This window comes from Hyla sarda, chromosome 1, assembly GCF_029499605.1.
Source record: "Hyla sarda isolate aHylSar1 chromosome 1, aHylSar1.hap1, whole genome shotgun sequence".
Lineage (NCBI taxonomy): Eukaryota > Metazoa > Chordata > Amphibia > Anura > Hylidae > Hyla > Hyla sarda.
Genome location: NC_079189.1, coordinates 347,150,299 through 347,170,966, shown reverse-complemented (window position 1 = coordinate 347,170,966; position 20,668 = coordinate 347,150,299).

Here is a 20,668-nt window from a genome sequence, read left to right as displayed (position 1 = left end):
ACTGTGCCACCATTCATCTATTAATTCCCTATATACTGTGCTTCCATTAACCCCTTAAGGACCCACTTTGGCCTTAAGGACTCAGACAATTTAATTTTTACGTTTTCATTTTTTCCTCCTCGCCTTCTAAAAATCATAACTCTTTTATATTTTCATCGGCAGACTAGTATGAGGGCTTCTTTTTTGCGCGGCCAGTTGTCCTTTGTAATGACATCACTCATTATGTCATAAAATGTATGGTGCAACCAAAAAACACTATTTTTGTGGGGAAATTAAAAAGAAAAACGCAATTTTGCAAATTTTGGAAGGTTTCGTTTTCACGCCATACAATTTACGGTAAAAATGGCATGTATTCTTTATTCTGAGGGTCAATACGATTAAAATGATACCCATTATTTTATACTTTTATATTATTGTTGTGCTTAAAAAAAATCACAAACTTTTTAACCAAATTAGTACATTTATAATCCCTTTATTTTGATGACCTTTTTCATTTTTTTGTATAAGCAGTGGTATACATTTTTTATAATCTTTTTTTAATAAAATGTACGCGGCGATACCAAATATGTCTATTAAATTAATTTTTTACGCTTTTTCGGGGGTAAAATAGGAAAAAACAGACTTTTTTTACTTTTAATTTTACATTTTTTTTACACTTGAATAGTCCCCATAGGGGACTATTCATAGCAATACCATGATTGCTAAGGACATAGAACAGATCAGTGTTATCGGTCATCTTCTGCTCTGGTCTGCTCGATCTCAGACCAGAGCAGAAGACGCCGGGAGCCGGACAGAGGCAGGTGAGGGGACCTCCGTGCGGCATTCTGAATGATCGGATCCCGGCATCTGAGGGGTTAATGGCGGACGCCCGTGAGATCGTGGGCATCGGCCATTGCCGGCGGGTCCCTGGCTGCGATCAGCAGCCGTGATCAGCCGCGCATGACACGGGCATCGCTCTGATGCCCGCGGTTATGTACAGGATGTAAATGTACGTCCTGGTGCGTTAAGTACCACCGCACCAGGACGTACATTTACGTCCTGCGTCCTTAAGGGGTTAATTAACTAAATACTGTGCCACTGTTATTTAACTATACTGTGCCACCATTAAGGATCTATAAACAGTGCCAGAATACATAAAAATATTATGTTCCAATATGAATAAAATATATAATGTGCTTCCATAAATTCCCTATATACTGTGCTTACATTCCTCTATTAATTCCCTAATAATGTGCTTCATACAATACATACAAGCACATAACATAAAAACACATACAGTACATACGTAATATACACACATACAAAGAGACACTTTGACACATACATACAACATGGAATATATACTAAAAGATATAGCCAACAGGCACATCATACATACAGGTACACGCATACATTCACTAACAGATATAAACACACATATATACATTACATCCACTTGCTCACATTATATATATATATATATATATATACATGGATTCACTTGCTTACATATATAGGCACATACATACACACACACACACACACACACACACACACACACACACACATATATATATATATATATATATATATATATATATACATCATACAGACACACTGACATACAATCACTCACATATATGCACAGTCACTTACACTTAGTCCCCAGCCATCCCTATCTGCACAGGCACATACATAGAGGCACACACACACACACACACACACACATATATACATACACACACACTGACATACAATCACTCACATATATTTTCAGTTACTTACAGTAAGTAAGGGCCCCGTCCCCCTCTGCATAGACTGAAGTTTGTGGCCGGGCTGACTGTGGGCGGGGCTTCTCTCTGCCTCCTCTGCTCCTGTCTCCTCCGTGTGGAGAGGAGCAGAGATATAGGTGATAATGACAGGGTGAGTGACGCCCCCTTCCTGCAGGGAGGGCACAGCACCCTCCTTTATACCACATACAAATCTCCATCAACGGATCCTTTTTACGGCACCTGCTGTCACCCTAAATCTGCAGCTCCTTTTGTGAGTGCACTGTAGGGGCAAGTGAGGAAAAGGGCAGGGGCTCCAGCCCCCTTTTACCCCTATGTGTACACGTCCCTGTTGCATGCGTAAATGTCCGATCCATCAAAATATATTGTTAACCCCTTCCCTCTAGGGCCCTTTTTCATTTTTGCTATTTTGTTTTTTCCTCCTCACCTTCTAAAAGTCATAACTCTTTCAATTTTCCACCTACAGACCCATATGAGGGCTTGTTTTTTGTGCCACCAATTTTACATTGTAATAGCATTAATCATTTCACCACAAAATCTATGGTGAGACCTGAAAAAATAAATATTTGTGAGACAAAATTTGAAAAACAAAATGTGTACAATTTTGGGGCTTCCGATTCTACGCAGTGCACTTTTCAGCACAAATGACACCTTATCTTTATTCTGTAGATCCATACAGTTATAAGGATACCTAAGTTATATAGGTTTTATTTTATTTTACTACTTTAAACAAATTATAACTACATGCACCAAAATTAGTATGTTTAAAATTGTCTATAACTTCTTAATTTTTGTCTATAACTTCTTAATTTTCTTGTATATAGGTGAAGTTGATTTTATCAGTGTTCTTGTAGCTATCTTACTCCTGGCCAAATCCGTACACAGAGAGTATATACCGAAGTATAGCAAAGTAAAACAAACAGAGCCATTGTTGGTTTCAGATGCTTCTACCCTTTATTCAGTCCTTCACATCCTTATATCATCTTTGTCATTAACATAAGTTCCCACCCTCACTAGTGGGATGTTCTAGCATATAGGGAGTGAGCAAATAGCATGGGGAATGTGCCTTGTCCTCGTGGCACTCCACTTCCTCTACACAATGGTGGGGGCCAGAGCAGATGGGGGGAGGAGTGGACAAGTAACAGGAGCATGGAGTCTTCATCTTAAAAGGGTACTACCGTGGAAAACTTTTTTTTTAAAATCAACTGGTGCCAGAAAGTTAAACAGATTTGTAAATCACTTCTATTAAAAAATATTAATCCTTCCAGTACTTTTTAGGGGCTGTATACTAAAGAGAAATCCAAAAAGAAATGCATTTCCTGTGATGTCCTGACCACAGTGCTCTCTTCTGACCCCTGCTGTCCATTTTAGGAACTGTCCAGAGAAGCATGTGTTTGCTATGGGGATTTTCTCCAGTTCCTAAAATGGACAGCAGAAGTCAGCAGAGAGCACTGTGGTCAGGACATCACAGGAAATGCATTTCTTTTTGGGATTTCTCTTTAGTATACAGCCCCTAAAAAGTACTGGAAGGATTAAGATTTTTTAATAGAAGTGATTTACAAATCTGTTTAACTTTCTGGCACCAGTTGATTTTATAAAAAAAATTCCACGGTAGTACCCCTTTAACCCCTTAAGGACCCAGCCAATTTTCAGTGTAGGACACGGCCATTTTTTGCACATCTGACCACTGTCACTTTAAACACTAATAACTCTGGGATGCTTTTACCTTTCATTCTGATTCCGAGATTGTTTTTTCGTGACATATTCTACTTTATGTTAGTGGTAAAATGCTGTCGATATGCATAATTTCTTGGTGAAAAATTCCCAAATTTGATGAAAAAATTGAAAATGTAGCTTTTTTTGTTTTAACTTTGAAGTTCTCTGCTTATAAGGAAAATAATTATTCCAAAGAAATGATATATTGATTCACATATACAATATTTCTGCTTCATATTTGCATCATAAAATTGACATGTTTTTACTTTTAGAAGACATCAGAGGGCTTCAAAGTATAGCAGCAATTTTCCAATTTTTCACAAAATGTTCAAAATCTAAATTCTTCAGGGACCAGTTCTGTTTTGAAGTGGATTTGAAGGGTCTTCATATTAGAAATACCCCATAAATGACCCCATTATAAAAACTGCACCCCTCAAAGTATTCAAAATTACATTTAAAAGGTTTGTTAACCCTTTAGGTGTTTCACAGGAAAAGCAGGAAAGTGAAGGAGAAAATTAAAAATCTTCATTTTTTTAAACTGGCATGTTCTTGTAGACCCAGTTTTTGAATTTTTACAAGGGGTAAAAGGAGAGAAATCTTCCTAAAATGTGTAACCCAATTTATTTTGAGTAAGGAAATACCTCATATGTGTATGTCAAGTGTTCGGCGGGCGCTGTAGAGGGCTCAGAAGGGAAGGAGCGACTGAAAGTTTTTCTGAAATAGTTTTTGGGGGGCATGTCACATTTAGGAAGCCCCTATGGTGCCAGAACAGCAAAAAAAGCATGGCATACTATTTTGGAAACTAGACCCCTCAAGGCACGTAACAAGGGGCCCAGTGAGTCTTAACACACCACAGGGGTTTCACAACTTTTTGTTAAAGTTGGATGTGTAAATTATTTTTTTTTTCACTAAAATGCTAGTTTTCCCTCAAATTTTAAATTTTTACAAGGGTTTACAGGAAAGAATGCCCTCCAAAATCTGTTACCCCATCTCTTCTGAGTATGGAAATACCTCATATGTACACTTCAAGTGCTCTGTTGGCGTACTACAATGCTCAGAAGAGAAGGAGTAACATTTGGCTTTTGCAAAGTAAATTTTGCTGAAATAGTTTTTGGGGGACATGTCACATTTAGGAAGCCCCTATGGTGCCAGAACAGCAAAAAAAAACATGGCATACTATTTTGGAAACTAGACCCCTCAAGGCACGTAACAAGGGGCCCAGTGAGTCTTAACACACCACAGGGGTTTCACAACTTTTTGTTAAAGTTGGATGTGTAAATTATTATTTTTTTTCACTAAAATGCTAGTTTTCCCTCAAATTTTAAATTTTTACAAGGGTTTACAGGAAAGAATGCCCTCCAAAATCTGTTACCCCATCTCTTCTGAGTATGGAAATACCTCATATGTACACTTCAAGTGCTCTGTTGGCGTACTACAATGCTCAGAAGAGAAGGAGTAACATTTGGCTTTTGCAAAGTAAATTTTGCTGAAATGGTTTTTCGGGGCAGGTCCCATTTAGGAAGCCCCTATGGTGCCAGGGCAGCAAAAAAAAAAAACACATGGCATACTATTTTGGAAACTACACCCCTCAAGGAATGTAACAATGGGTACAGTGAGCCTTAACACCCCAGATGTGTTTGACGACTTTTCGTTAAAGTTGGATATGTACATTTTTTTTTTTTTCACTAAAATGCTGGTTTTCCCCCAAATTTTACATTTTTACAAGGGGTAATAGGAGAAAATGACCCCCAAATTTTTTAACCCCATCTCTTCTGAGTATGAAATTACCTCAAATGTGCATGTCAAGTGCTCTGTTGGTGTACTACAGTGAGCCTTAACACCCCCCAGGTGTTCGACGACTTTGGATGTGTAAATGATTTTTTATTCTTATTTTCCACTAAAATGCAGTTTTTTCCCAAAATTTTACATTTTAACAAGGGGTAAGAAGAGAAATGCCCCCCAAAATGTGTAACCCCATCTTTTCTGAGTATGGAAATACCCCATGTGTGGACGTCAAGTGCACTGTGGGCGGACTACAATGCTCAGAAGAGAAGGAGTAACATTTGCTAATTTTTCTGAAATGGGGGGGAGGGCATATTGCATTTAGGAAGCCCCTATGGTGCCAGGACAGCAAAAAAAAAATACCACATGGCATACTATTTTAGAAACTACACCTCTCAAGGAATGTAACAAGGGGTACAGTGAGCATTAACACCCCACAGGTGTTTGATAAATATTCATGAAGTGGGATGTGAAAAATTTTTTACACTAAAATGCTGGGGTTACCCCAAATTTTTCATTTTCACAAGTGGTAAAAGGAGAAAATGTCATTGTAAATGTGTAAATACATTTCTTTGGAGTAAGGACATACCTCATATTTTGGCGTAAACAGCATGCACACCGGTCTCAGAGGTGCCGTAGATCAGCCAGGGGCATTACATGGGGTAAATAACTTGGGTACACTTAATAACTAAAATGGGGTACAGTGGGACATAAAATTATAAATTATGTTCCCAGAATGATGACCCAGAGCATAGCCAAAACTAAAAAATATGCCCACCCCAAACCCTGTGCTCTGAATCATCATTCTGAGAATGTGATGTGTGTGGCCGTCCCTAACCTGTTGCCTCAAATGTGCACCCCGCTCAGGTGGAGAGAGAGCACTGCACATTTGAGGCAACATAAAAAGTCCCCGATGATAGTGATCCATGACCCATTTTTTGTAAAAAAAAATAGCCCCTGAGGTCTTATCAGTTTTTTTTTTCAGATGAAACATTAATTTGGGCAATTTAGTGCTTTATGGGGTTAAAACTTGGAATGTACTCTGGACTTGGTACATTGGGGTCAAATCATGGAAAATTAAAATGAGAAGGGAAAATGTAGTACTCCATGGAAGTGCAATCCTTAATGCAGAGGCCCGGATGATTGGGTAAAGTGTTACATTGAGTGGTGGTATCCTTCCGTATCCCCCTCTTGTAAAACATTCTTCATCTTTTCTGGGTTCGTCCCTTCTTTCCAGTGTGGGGGACTTCACCTGGAAAGTGTTGGCCTGGGACGATCCTGGCACCTATAACTCCAGTTCCTTGGGAAGTCCGGCCTGCTCTTTCCCGGTCGCCAAAGATCAGGACCTTTAGGACTTCTTCTTGGAACTGGAGGATTGTCCCTGTGTTGCCAGCATGCTGGGACAGTACAAAAGAGTTGTACATGGCAACCTGTACCATGTAGACCGCAACTTTTTTGTACCATACCCGTGTTTTGCGCATGGCCATGTATGACTTGAGGACTTGATCAGAAAGATCAACTCCCCCCATATACCATTTGTAGTCCAGAATACAATCGGGCTTGAGGACCGGTGTTGTGGTACCTCGCACAGGGACAGGTGAGCTGCCGTTGCCATGAATAGTGGTCAGCATAAGGACATCCCTCTTATCCTTATACTTGACCAACAACAGATTTTCATGGGCAAGGGCACGGGACTCACCCTTGGGAATAGGTGTCTGGATCAAATTTAGAGGGAGGCCTCTCTGGTTTTTCCGCACGGTCCCACAAGCGGACGTCAATCTGGCGGCAAGGGATGTGAAGAGGGGGATGCTGGTATAAAAGTTGTCCACGTACACGTGGTAACCCTTATGCAGCAATGGGTGCACAAGCTCCCAAACGAGTTTCCCGCTAACACCCAGAGTGGGGGAATAATCTGGGGGTTCAATACGGGAATTTCGTCCCTCATACACTCTAAACTCGTAAGTATACCCGGAGGTACTCTCACAAAGTTTATAGAGCTTCACCCCATATCGCACCCGCTTCGAGGGAATATACTGGCGGAAGATGAGTCTCCCCTTAAAACTGATAAGAGACTCATCAACCTAGAGCTCCCTAAGCGGTACGTAGGCCTCCAAAAATCTGGCCCCAAAGTGACCGAGGACCAGCCTCATTTTGAGAAGGCGTTCATGGGCGGAATCATCTCGGGGTGGACATGCCTCATTATCTGCATAATGAAGGCATTTCCGAATGGCCTCGAACCGCTTCTGTGTCATGGCCATACTGTAAAGTGGGGTCTTGTATAGGACGTCCCCGCTCCAGTAGTGCCTGACACTGGGCTTTTTGTCCAGGCCCATATGCAGCAAGAGGCCCCAAAAAGTCCTCATTTTTACTGCATCAATGGCGCGCCATTCATTGGGCCTGGCCAAAAAAAAATCAGGGTGGTGGGCGATGAACTGGCTGGCGTACAGATTCGTCTGCTCCACCATTAGATTGACCAGGCCGTCACTGAAAAAATAACTGAAATAGACAATTTCAGTCAATCCGGATTCCGGAGTCACCAAAAAACTCCGGAACCCGGGGCTGATAACCCTCTGGTGGTCTCCAGACAGGTTCACCGGAAGGGGGCTCAAGTGAACTTGTCTGGGGGGTCGGACTCCTAGTACCAGCGGCATTGTCGCTTGTACTAGTGCCGGCCACTGGGCCACTATCATGGGGGGTGCGTGGCCTCGCCTGGAAGCGTCTCCGCCGCCGTACAGGGGACTCATCATCACTGCTATATGATGAGGAGGACGATGAAGAACACAGGAATGTTGGATCTTCATCGTCCTCACTGGCAGATTCAAAATCGGAGGCAAGAAAATCGCATGCCTCCGCTGCCAAAAATGCCTGGCGAGCCATCGCCTTTTTCTACGGTGGCGGGGGTTGGTGGTGGAGTGGCGGTGTCGGGGGGTGTGTGTTGTGGGGGAGTATGAACTGTGTGTGATTGGTGTAACTATAAACTGTATGGGGGGGGGGAAGCACTGCGGCCAAAAAAAAAATGGGGGGCCAAATGCAGAGCCCTGAACCCCTAATAGGGCCCTGGTCTCACTGAAAAATTGCGGCGGACCCTTGGGGACCTATTAGGGGGTCGGGGGGGGGGGAAATTTTGCTTTTTTTTAACTTTTATTTTACTTTTTACCCTACCTTTCCCTGGATTGTATTCTTTCCCTGATCTATGGGGGGCTTCTTTACTTCTGTGGGGGCTCCGATCTCAGCATAGGGGGGGTCCCGGTCTTCCTTCAGCAGCTATGACCGCTGACTGAACCCAGCCACGGGAGCTGCAGGAGGATGCGGTTAACCCCTCCCCTGCCGGCTGCTATTGGCTGGACGATCGTCCAGTCAATAGCAGCGATCCTGGGTTTGACGAAATTGCCACCTCCCCATAGATACAGGAGTTGATCGGTGGTGTATCTTACACCCCCTATCACCTTGTATCTCCGGGTCAGCGGGTCACCAGTGACCCACATCACTGGAATCGCAGCGATTCACAAGTGTGAATTCGCTTGCGTTTTTTTGCAATCGCCGACATGGGGGGGTCTAATGACCCCCCTTGGCGTTTGCATGGGATGCCTGCTGAATGATTTCAGCAGGCATCCCGGTCCGATCCCCACCCGGCGGGGACCGGAATTGTCCATGACGTATGCGTACGTCATGGGTCCTTAACCTGTTGGGGACGAAGGGCGTATGCATACGCCCTTGCGTCCTGGTACTTAAGGACAAAGGGCGTATCCATGCGCCCGTGGAAATTTCGGTCCCCGACGCGCGCCAGGCGGGGACCGGGCCGGGGTGACTGCTGATATCTATCAGCAGGCACCCCTTGCAAATGCCCAGGGGGGTCATTAGACCCCCCCCCATGTCGGCGATCGGCGCAAATCGCAAGTGAATTCACACTTGCGATTTGCGCCGATTCCGGGTCATTACGGGTCTATGGTGACCCGGTGACCCGGAATAGAAGGGGGATCGCGGGTGTCTAAGACACCCACGATCCCCCTAAAGCGATAGGAGTGAGGTGGCACGGAGTGGGGCGGAGGGGTTTACTTTAATTTTCCCCGTCCTGCCCACCCACAATAGGCGGGGCAGAAAGGGGAAAACTAAGAGGAGCGGCGCTGGAGTCCACTTACCCCTCTGGAGGCTGCGGAGCGACGGCGAACGGCGGGCAGCGACGGAGATCTGCGGCAGCGTTCGGCAGAAGAGGACGGCTCCGGATGCGACGGAAGCCGGTGAGTAGTTGCTAGCAACATCTAGAGGGCTACAGTCTGAGACCACTATAGTGGTCTATAGACTGTAGCCCTCCAGATGTTGCAAAACTACAATTCCCAGCATGCCCAGACAGCTGTTTGCTGTGTGGGCATGCTGGAATTTGTAGTTTTGCAACAGCTGGAAGTCTACAGTTTAGAGATCACTGCACAGAGATCTCTATACTGCCCTCTTGATCTTGCAAAACTACAACTCCTAGCATGCCCACACAGCTGTTTGCTGTCTGGGCATGCTGGGAGTTGTAGTTTTGCAACATCTGGAGGTCTACAGTTTGGAGATCACTGTTCAGTGGTCTCTAAATTGTAGCAGTCCAGATGTTGCAAAACTACAAATTCCAGCATGCCCACACAGAAAACAGCTGTCTCGGCATGCTGGGAGTTGTAGTTGCGTACCTCCAGCTGTTGCATAACTACATCTCCCAGCATGCCCTTCTGTGATCAGTACATGCTGGTAATTGTAGTTTTGCAACAGCTGGAGGCACACTGGTTGGAAAATACTGAGTTAGGTAACAGAACCTAACTGAAGGTTTTCCAACCAGTGTGCCTCCAGCAGTTGCAAAACTACAACTCCCAGCATGTACTGACAGACCGTGCATGCTGAAAGTTGTAGTTTTGCAACAGCTGGAGGCACACTGGTTGGAAAATACTGAGTTAGGTAACAGAACCTAATTGAAGGTTTTCCAACCAGTGTGCCTCCAGCTGTTGCAAAACTACAACTCCCAGTATGCACGGTCTGTCAGTACATGCTGGGAGTTGTAGTTTTGCAACTGCTGGAGGCACACTGATTGGAAAACCTTCAGTTAGGTTCTGTTACCCAACTCAGTATTTTCCAACCAGTGTGCCTCCAGCTGTTGCAAAACTACAACTCCCAGCATGCACGGTCTGTCAGTAAATGCTGGGAGTTGTAGTTTTGAAACAGCTGGAGGTTTGCCCCTCCCAATGTGAACGTACAGGGTACATTCACACGGGCGGGTTTACACCAAGTTTCCTGCTTCAAGTATGAGCTGCGGCAAATTTTTCGCCGCAGCGCAAACTCCTAGCGGGAAACTCACCGTAACCCGCCAGTGTGAATGTACCCTAAAAACACTACACTACACTACACTAACACCTAATAAAGAGTAAAACACTACATATACACCCCTTACACTGCCCCTCACCCCCAATAAAAATGAAAAACATATTGTACGGCAGTGTTTCCAAAACGGAGCCTCCAGCTGTTGCAAAAAAAACAACTCCCAGCATTTCCGGACAGCCACTGACTGTCCAGGCATGCTGGGAGTTAAGCAACAGCTGGAGGCACCCTGTTTGGGAATCACTGGCGTAGAATACCCCTATGTGCACCCCTATGCAATCCCTAATTTAGTCCTCAAATGCGCATGGGGCTCTCTCACTTCGGAGCCCTGTCGTATTTCAAGGAAACAGTTTAGGGACACATATGGGGTATCTCCGTACTTGGGAGAAATTGCACTACAAATTTTGGGGGCTTTTTCTCCTTTTACCCCTTATGAAAAGGAAAAGTTGGGGTCTACACCAGCCTGTTAGTGTAAAAAAAAAATTTTTTACACTAACATGCTGGTGTTGCCCTTTACTTTTTATTTTCACAAGAGGTAAAAGGAAAAAAAGACCCCCAAAATTTGTAACGCAATTTCTCCTGAGTACGGAAATACCCCATATGTGGGCGTAAAATGCTCTGCGGGCGCACAACAAGGCTCAGGAGTGAGAGTGCACTATGTACATTTGAGGCCGAAATTGGTGATTTGCACAGGGGTGGCTGATTTTACAGCGGTTCTGCCATAAACGCAAAAAAATAAATACCCACATGTTACCCCATTTTGGAAACTACACCCCTCACGGAATGTAACATGGGGTACAGTGAGCATTTACGCCCCACAAGTGTCTGACAGATTTTTGGAACAGTGATCCGTGAAAATGAAAAATGTAATTTTTTTGTTTGCACAGCCCACTGTTCCAAAGATCTGTCAAACGCCAGTAGGGTGTAAATGCTCACTGTACCCCTTATTACATTCAGTGAGGGGTGTAGTTTCCAAAATGGGGTCACATGTGCGGAAGTCCACTGTTCTGGCACCACGGGGGACTTTGTAAATGTACATGGCCCCCGACTTCCATTCCAAACAAATGATCTCTCTAAAAGCTCAATGGCACTCCTTCTCTTCTGAGCATTGTAGTTCGCTCACAGTGCACTTGACGTCCAAACATGGGGTATTTCCATACTCAGAAGAAATGGGGTTACAAATTTTGGGGGGCATTTTCTCCTATTACCCTTTGTAAAAAAGTAAAATTTGGGGAAAAACCAGCATTTTAGTGGAAACATTTTTTTTTTCATTTACACATCCGACTTTAACAAAAAGTTGTCAAACACCTGTGGGGTGTTAAGGCTCACCGTACCCCTTGTTACGTTCCTTGAGGGGTGTCGTTTCCATAATAGTGTGCGATGTGTTTTTTTTTTGCTGTCCTGGCACCATAGGGGCTTCCTAAATAGGACATGCCCCCCAAAAACCATTTCAGAAAAACTCACTCTCCTAAATCCCATTGTTGCTCCTTCGCTTCTGAGCCCTCTAGTGCACCCGCCGAACACTTGACATACACATATGAGGTATTTTCTTACTCGAGAGAAATTGGGTTACAAATTTTGAGAGGATTTTTTTCCTTTTACCCCTTGTAAAAATTCAAAAACTGGGTCTACAAGAACATGCAAGTGTAAAAAATTAAGATTTTGAATTTTCTCCTTCACTTTGCTGCTATTCCTGTGAAACCCCCTAAAGGGTTAACACACTTACTGAATGTCATTTTGAATACTTTGAGGGGTGCAGTTTTTATAATGGGGTCATTTATGGGGTATTTCTAACCAGAAGACCCTTCAAATCCACTTCAAACCTGAACTGGTCCCTGAAAAATTCCGATTTTGAAAATTTTGCGAAAAATTGGAAAATTGCTGCTGAAATTTGAAGCCCTCTTGTTACGCCGATCGCTCCGGGTCCCTGCTCCTCCCCGGAGCGCTCACGGCGTTCCTCTCTCTGCAGCGCCCCAGTCAGACCCGCTGACCGGGAGCGCTGCACTGACACTGCCGGCGGGGATGCGATTTTCATAGTGGGACGCGCCCGCTCGCGAATCGCATCTCAAGTCACTCACCTGTCCCGGACAGCTCTCTAACATTTAAAGGGCCAGTGCATCAATGATTGGTGCCTTGCCCAATCAGTCTGATTAGCTTCCACCTGCCCCCTGTCCATATAACCTCCCTTCCCCTGCACTTCCTTGCCGGATCTTGTTGCCTTAGTGCCTAGAGAAAGCTACAACTGTGTTTACCATTACTGTGTTTCTGACCTCCTGCTATTTCTATTGACTACGAACCTTGCCGCCTGCCCCGACCTTCTGCTACGTCTCACCTTGCTTCTGCCTAGTCCTTCTGTCCCACGCCTTCTCAGCAGTCAGCGAGGTTGAGCCGTTGCCGATGGATACGACCTGGTTGCTACCGCCGCAGCAAGACCATCCCGCTTTGCGGCGGGTTCTGGTGGAAACCAGTAGCAACCCTAGAACCGGTCCACCGACGCGGTCCACGCCAATCCCTTGCTGACACAGAGGATCCACATCCAACTAGCCGAATCATAACAGCAGATCCGGCCATGGATCCCGCTGACGTGCCGCTGCCAAATATCGCTGACATATCCACGGTGATCGCCCAGCAATCCCGACTGATCGCCAAGCAAGGTCACCAGCTGTCGCACTTGACCACCATGTTACAGCAACTTCAGTCGCAGCTACAGCAGCTGCAACAGCAGCTACCATCTCCTCCGCCAGCTCCTGCACCTCCTCCGCAGCGAGTGGCCGCTCCTAACCTCTGCTTGTCTCTGCCGGACAAATTTGATGGGGACTCTAGACTCTGCCGTGGTTTCCTGTCACAATGTTCCCTACATTTGGAGATGTTGTCGGACCAATTTCCTACAGAACGGTCGAAGGTGGCTTTCGTGGTTAGTCTCCTGTCTGGGAAGGCCCTATCATGGGCCACACCGCTCTGGGACTGCGATGATTCTGTCACCGCCACTGTACACTCCTTCTTCTCTGAGGTTCGCAGTGTCTTCGAGAAACCAGCCCGAGCTTCTTCTGCCGAAACTGCCTTGTTAAACCTGGTCCAGGGTAGTTCTTCTGTAGGCGAATACGCCATCCAATTTCGTACCCTCGCTTCTGAATTATCTTGGACAACGAGGCTCTCTGCGCGACCTTTAAAAAAGGCCTATCCAGTAACCTCAAAGATGTGCTGGCCGCACGATTAATTCCTGCCAACCTGCATGAACTTATCCATTTGGCCACCCGCATTGACATGCGTTTTTCTGAAAGACACCAGGAACTCCGCCAGGAAAAAGACCTTGATCCCTGGACACCTCTCTCACGATATCCTTTGAAATCTACCCCTGTGCCTCCCGCCGAGGAGGCTATGCAAGTGGATGGGTCTCGCCTGACCCTTGAAGAGAGGTCTCGCCGTAGGGATAAAAATCTATGTCTGTACTGCGCTAGTACCGAACATTTCTTGGTGAATTGCCCTATTCGTCCTCCACGTCTGGAAAATGCACGCACGCAATCAGCTCACGTGGGTCTGGCGTCTCTGGGTACGGAGTCTGCCTCTCCATGTCTCACTGTGCCCGTACGGATTTCTCCTTCTGCCAACTCCTCCTTCTCTGCCGTGGCCGTCTTGGACTCTGGTTCTTCTGGAAATTTTATTCTGGCCTCTTTGCTTGATAAGTACTGCATCCCGGTGACCCGTCTCGTCAAGCCGCTCTACATATCTTCGGTCAATGGAGTGAAGTTGCACTGCACTGTGCGTTACCGCACAGAGCCCCTGCTCATGAACATTGGACTGCATCACGAGAAAATTTAATTTTTGGTCCTGCCCAACTGCACCTCTGAAGTCCTCCTCGGTCTGCCATGGTTCCAGCTTCATTCTCCCACCCTGGACTGGACCACCGGGGAGATCAAGAATTGGGGTCCTGCTTGCCGCAAGAAATGCCTCACGTCTGCTCCCAGCCCCGTCTGTCGGGCCTCAGTGTCTCCTCCTCTTAGCCCCCGTCCTGGTGACACCCTGCCCTGTGACATGCTTCTCCCTCTGCTCCCCCTCCCCATTCCTTCTGTACTGCCTGCCATTGATCTGTATAGCCAGGACTTCTCTGTCCTCCAGAAGGAGACTCTACAATCGCTCCCAAAGTCCTCGTCTCTGGTGGAGCGACAACCGGACAAAAAGAAGGGGAGACCTAAGGGGGGGGGGGGTACTGTTACGCCGAGTGCTCCGGGTCCCTGCTCCTCCCCGGAGCGCTCGTGGCGTTCCTCTCTCTGCAGCGCCCCGGTCATACCCGCTGACCGGGAGCGCTGCACTGACACTGCCGGCGGGGATGCGATTCGCATAGCGGGACGCGCCCGCTCACGAATCGCATCCCAAGTCACTTACCTGTCCCGGTCCCCGGCTGTCACGTCCTGGCGCGGGCGGCTCCGCTCCTTAGGGCGTGCGCGCGCCAGCTCTCTAAGATTTAAAGGGCCAGTGCATCAATAATTGGTGCCTGGCCCAATCAGTCTGATTATCTTCCACCTGCCCCCGGTCCATATAACCTCACTTCCCCTGCACTTCCTTGCCGGATCTTGTTGCCTTAGTGCCTAGAGAAAGCTACAACTGTGTTTACCATTACTGTGTTCCTGACCTACTGCTATTACTATTGACTACGAACCTTGCCGCCTGCCCCGACCTTCTGCTACGTCTGACCTTGCTTCTGCCTAGTCCTTCTGTCCCACGCCTTCTCAGCAGTCAGCGAGGTTGAGCCGTTGCCGGTGGATACGACCTGGTTGCTACCGCCGCAGCAAGACCATCCCGCTTTGCGGCAGGCTCTGGTGAAAACCAGTAGCAACCCTAGAACCGGTCCACCGACACGGTCCACGCCAATCTCTCGCTGACACAGAGGATCCACATCCAGCTAGCCGAATCATAACACCTCTGATGTCTTCCAAAAGTAAAAACTCATCAATTTTATGATGCAAACATAAAGTAGACATATTTTATATGTGAATCAATATATAATTTATTTGGAATATCCATATTCCTTATAAGCAGAGAGCTTCAAAGTTAGAAAAATGCTACATTTTTGCATTTTTCATGAAATTTTTGCATTTTTCAACAAGAAAGGATGCAAGTATCAACGAAAATTTACCACTAACATAAAGTAGAATATGTCACAAAAAAACAATCTCGGAATCAAATTTATAAGTAAAAGCATCCCAGAGTTATTAATGCTTAAGGTGACAGTGGTCAGATTTGCAAAAAATGCTCCCGTCCTTAGGGTCATAATGGGCTCCGTCCTCAAGGGGTTAAGTACCAGGGTGTCATGATGTACGCGTATGTCAAGGGTCCTTAAGGGGTTTAATGGGCATTTTACATGTACAATATATAAAATGTATATATACACACATACATCTATCACATAGGGATGTATGAGTGGTCCTTTTTTGTGCTAAACTTTTTATCAGGAGAATTTTTATTTTGATGTGATTTTTTTAATCACATTTTATTCATTTTTTTCTACTATATAAAGGGACCAAAATACGCATTTCTGTAATTTGGAATTTCTTTACGCTTACACCTTTGACCTTGCAGTTTAACATCATATTTTAATAGTTCGGACATTTACGCACGTGGCAATACCACAGATGTTTAGTTATTTTTTTTTTATTGGGAAAATGGGAAAAAGTGGGGTGATTTAAACTTTTATTAGAGAAGGGGTTAATGCATATTTATTTACTTTTGTTTATTTTTTTACACCTTTTTTTAGTTACCATAGGGGACTATAACATGTAATCTTTAGATTGCATACACTGATCAATGCTTTTCCATAGTTATCAGTGTTATCGGTGCTCCATTGCTTCAGTCTGGCATTACTGCACAGAGCAAACTCGCTCTGTGCGTAATGACCGGCGATAGAGGGGTCGGAGCATCGTTACGTCATGGCCCCGCCCCTGTGACATCACAGCCAACCCCCTCAATACAAGTCTATGAGAGGGGGTGTGGCAGCCATCACACCCCCTCCCATAGACTTTCATTAAGGGGCGGGCTCTGATGTCATGAGGGGGCAGAGCCATGATGTCACGATGCTCCGGCCCCTGTATCGCCGGTCAATACGCACAGAGCGAGTGTGCTCTGTGCATTAATGATAGCAGGGTGCCGCAGCGGAGATCCCGGGGGTCCCCAGCAGTGGGACCCCAGATATCTGACATCTTATCCCCTATCCTTTAGATAGGGGATAAGATGTCTAGAGGCGGAGTACCCCTGTAAGGGTCAATAAACATTATGCTACTATCTGTTGATCCAAGAATCCTTACCAAGGAAACTAATATTAATGGGAAAGGTATTGCTCAGTTCCCTACTAAGATAATAAAAAAATGTATTCTATTTTAATACAAATGCCGTTTTAAGATTTTTCATGACACAAATATAACAAATATCTAAACTTAAACTTTTATGCTAATTGTTGAAAGGTTACTAACCTGAATGAAAATTACAAAGTGCATGAAACATTAGCAAGTCCATTTATTTTCCACAATCAATGACTGTGTAATAGGCAGCAATATAGAAGAAGATAATTATCTTGTGATAATAACCTACTTTCAGAAAAATGCAGTAATCATAGTACTTAAGACTAAAGACATACATGAAGGTAATGACTACTGCCAGCTTTTCTAAAGAAGAAAAAAAAAACAAATGGGAAAATGGTTATCAATTTCACTCAGTATTAAGGCTAACAAAATTTTTTAAACAATATCAAGTGTATCAAGTAGGAAAATATGTATTTATCCAGTTACTTCTAAAAAGGCACAAGCCAGTCAATTTTAAAACAATATTATAAAGTTATGAAAATTTGTAAAAGCTATGTAAACTAAGACTTCATTTTATAAAAGGTTAATACGTGCATTATCAAGGAAAAGTCCAGGCAATAAAACTTTTTTTATTGTCAATCAGAAAGTTAAAGCATAAAACTGAAACATCCATGTTTCGATTTTGTGATCTCTTTCAGATCCTGCTATGATAATGATCACAAGATCGAAACATGTACAGTGTGGATGTTCCTGTTTTATACTTTTATTTTTCCGACAAACAAAAAAAAAATGATGTTGTATTGGCCTTGTGGCTGCTTGATTCCTTAACCTTTACTAGGTAACTGGCACTTGTCAGCACTATCTTTGCAACCATAACAACATATGTGAGGAAGTAACTTCACTAATGCTTTTGCACATGTAGAGTCAGTGTTGTTTCTTAAAAGAAAAAAACAAACAGAAAAAGATAATAAGATAAACATTTATATGCCTGTGTTAAACCCAATGGCCTGTACATGTAATGCATTGATTTTGATGGTTTTTCAAGACCAAAATATACTGTTTGTACATTTTTCCTCTCTGGCAAATAGGAAAATGACCACAAGTTTTGAAGAGAATCTCTCCATATACGTATACATCTTTGGAACGTTATTCAAATATTGTTTTGTTCAGTTTTTTCTAAAAAAGACCACACCTTTAAGAGCTGCTGGAATTACATCGATGTGGTGTCGAATATAAACATAAAACTGTAAAGCTTTGTTTCTCCCAGTAAGGAAATTGAACAATTGCTCTTAGATCACAGCTAATTGTTGAGGATCCCCTATTATTTTCTTATTATTAGAGTACTTTTATTTTGCAAAGTATAAAACAGGTATTTATTTCATAAATGTATACATAAACAACATATGACTAAAATGAGTGTTTTTGTTGTTTAATAAGTATTTCTGCATGGAATGGTGTGAGATAAATGGTGTTCTATAATATACTTGCTATTTCAATAAAACACATTTTAGCTATGCCCAGTAATTGTTAAAAATTAGCTCAATTAAACTCATTTACATAGAAACAAATTTAATTTTAAATGTCTTATAATAGAAAGCCAAATGATTTACCCATTTAGAAATAATAGCTAAGGGCAAGCAATTTCCATGATAGTTAAAGATCATCTAAACACTTAGAGCTTAGGGCTAAAGATAAATCTGAAACCATACTGTACATTTATCATTGACTTAAGCTATCCATGTACCTTAAGAAATGGTAAATGTTACAGTACAACTTTTACATGCAATACAATAAATGTTGTTTCAATTAAGCTATATTTAACAATATTAATATCTATCTATTTGTTGAGCGAACTTTTGAAAAGATCGGTTCGCCCAACTTTTCGGAAATCACAAGTTCTGTTTGGCTTAGTTTCACTCAAACCAGCAATGAAATAAGCCCCTAAACATGTTTATAAAACTGTCTAACACCTCTAATCCCCAGTCTAACACTGTTAGGAATGTTGTCAAGTAGTTTTATATTGTTTTTAAGGCTCAGTTATGGTGAAATGTGTTAACCCATGGTAACTATTCCAGCTCGCCCATTTCTAGGCTTATTCCCACCAAAATAAAGTGGCATAAACTGTTCCTGGTACTGTCCCTGGTTTTCAGTAGATGCCTGCTAGTGTTATTGTGCACACAGAGGCATGAGAAGAAGCAGTGGCTTTTTCCAAGCGTGCCAAAAATGTTCCCTTTTTTTGTGGATGACGGGTTGTATACGTGTAGGCCTGGTTGGAAGCAGGGTGAAGGTGGATTGGTGTTATTAGTAGTACCAGCGTACAGCAGTTGGTGGCTGACTGATTTTACTAGTGTACAGCATGAGATGGGGAAGGTATGTCAATAGCGTACAGTAGGAGATGGCGGGCTGCTAGTAGCAGGAAGGTGGTAGTTTTAAATTAAATGTGAAAATGTTTCAATTTAGTTTTTAAATTTGAAATTGCAATGAAAATGCAATTACATTGTTCCTGGACTGGTGATGCTATCATGCAAGGTTTGTGTATGCGTAGACCTGGCTAAAACTACCAGCAGAACATGTCATAGTGGCTTACTGGAGGAAGGTGTAGTAGTCTGCCTAAAGCAGCAGGTTGAGACACCTTTAAAATAATTCTAATTTGGCCAGCCAGGTGACCCAAGCCTGGTTGGCTGGAGGAAGGGAGGTTGCAATTGCATCTTTCAGCATGTCACAGTGGCTTATTGGAGGAAGTTGTAGTATGCTACGTACAGCAATAGGTTGAGAAACCTTTAAAATCAATTCAAATTTGGCCAGCAAGGTGACCCAGGCCGTGCTGACCAAAGGGAGGGAGTTTGCAATAGCAACCTTCAGCATGTCAGAGTGGTTTATTGGAGGAATGTTGTGACGCCGAGCGCTCCGGGCCCCGCTTCCCCTCCGGAGCGCTCGCGGCGTTACTCTCCTACTTGCAGCGCTCCGGTCAGCGAGTCTGACCGGGAGCGCTGCTCTGTGTCCCTCGGCGGGGATGCGATCCCCGTGGCGGGACGTGCCAGCCCGCGGGTTGCATCCCGTGTCACTCACCGGCCCCATCCTTCTGCTCAGTCCCGGCGCGCGCGGCCCCGCTCTCTAGGGCGCACGAGCGCCGGGTCTCTCAGATTTAAAGGGCCAGTGCACCATTAATTGGTGCCTGGCCCAATTAGTTCAAAGCACTCCCTACACTATATAAACCCACTTCCCCTTCCTGTCCCTGCCGGATCTTGTTGCCTTGTGCCCTGAGAAAGCGTTTCTGTGTGTTCCATTGCCTGTTTATCCAGACCCTTACCATTACCCCTGACTACAAACCGTTGCTGCCTGCCCTGACCTTCTGCTACGTCCAACCTTGCTCTTGCCTTCTCCTTGTGTACCACGCCTGTCTCAGCTGTCAGTGAGGTTGAGTCGCTATCAGGTGGAACGACCTGGGGGTTACCTGCCGCTGCAAGTCCATCCCGCTTTGCAGCGGGCTCTGGTGAAAACCAGTATCCTCTTAGATTCCGTTCCCCTGGTACGGCCCACGCCATCACCTCACTGACACAGTGGATCCACCACCCGTGTCCTCCCTGCATACCAGTCCAGATCCTGACAGTAGATCCGGCCATGGATCCCACTGAGGTCCCGCTGCCCAGTTTCGCTGACCTAACCTCCGTGGTCGCCCAGCAATCACAGCAGATCGCACAACAAGGACAAAAGCTTACTCAGTTGACCGCTATGCTGCAACAGCTTCTGCCGAAACAACAG